General features: G+C 54.4%; 1 pseudogene; it reads left to right on the top strand.

Moving 5' to 3' along the window:
* Window positions 1–86: 86 nt before the first annotated feature.
* Window positions 87–205, top strand: LOC111746914 (annotated as a pseudogene).
* Window positions 206–1,294: the final 1,089 nt, after the last annotated feature.

Raw genomic sequence — 1,294 nt, 5'->3', positions numbered from 1 at the left:
TGTAATAAATATATTATCAAAATTAATTTCACCTGCTCAGTTTTATTTTTCACTGTGGCTACTAGAAAGCTAAAATCACGAGCATCGTCTACGGCCACGCCATCCTAAACAAGCCCAATCCGGTCTGATCTCGGAAGCTAAGCAGGGTCAGGCCTGGTGAGTACTTGGATGGGAGACCACCTAGGAAAACCAGCTGCTGTAGGCGTAAAAAAATTTAAAAATAAGGGATTGTAAACTGACAAGGTCCTTGCAAGCTGTGAGGTCAACCAAGGGTTGCCTCACCTAAGAAATACAATAAAATAATAAAATAATAAAAATAAATAAAATCGCGAGCGTGGCAACACTACCTCGCTATCGGGGAGCTAGGGGTGATCGCCCCTTTGACGGCCATGTTTCCCTAACTCTGTGTCTGAGAATGAGCCCCGGGGCTGTTGCCCACTGAAAGGTCTCCCTAGACAGGTTTGAAAAGTCCCACGTGTCTCCCGCCTTTAAAGATCAGGCGCGCGCACACGGGCGAGGGCCCCGAGTCGTCACGGGAGGACGAGGCTTGCTCCGCCCAGCACTTTCTGAATGACCGAGCTCCCCGCTCTGTTCACAGACACCCTACAGCACCGGCATTGCACGGGCCATACTTCGAGAGCGCCTTGCCAGCCCACCACGGGGAGCAAGCCATTCGGCGGGGGCGCAGCTGAAGACACCGTGCCGAAGCCACGTCAGAGTTTGCAGGGCTCTGCGGGGAAACGGCCGGGGAGACTTCGACTGCCTGGTCCAGGTCAGGACGCTCCAGAGCAGAACTCACGTTCGCAGAAGGATCGAGGAAAGGAGGGTGGACGCTCCACCTCATCGGCCGGCGACTGAATCGTCGTAGGACCTGATTCTCGCAGGCCAGAATATCACCTTGGGAGGAGCGAGAGCGAGGAGCCCTAAATGCTTTGTGCTGGAAACATCCACCCGTGGGGCTACCGGGCCCCCACGTGTGACGGTCTCCACTAATTTAGTAAAACAGTGTGTGCCTTTGGACGCCAGGGGTCTGCAGTTTGAATGGTTCGTCTCTCGAGTCATCAGCCAGGGCTGTAGGAAAGTCAGCACATCCTGCTCTGTGCTGTCTCTGTGACGGGGCCTGGATGAGGGAGGGGACTTTAACACGACCAGCAAAGGCCTGCCACTAACACCGCCAGCTGCTTCTCCGACTCAGGGATAGCAGCCGCCTCCGTCGCCCTGTAGCGACGTCTTGTCCTGGGAAGAATCACGTGAGTGACCTTTCCTTTGCTACGGAAATAATGTCATTGACCAG

Source organism: Pteropus vampyrus, unplaced genomic scaffold (assembly GCF_000151845.1).
Source record: "Pteropus vampyrus isolate Shadow unplaced genomic scaffold, Pvam_2.0 Scaffold204, whole genome shotgun sequence".
Taxonomy (NCBI): Eukaryota; Metazoa; Chordata; class Mammalia; order Chiroptera; family Pteropodidae; genus Pteropus; species Pteropus vampyrus.
This window is presented reverse-complemented; position numbering and strand designations above follow the sequence as displayed.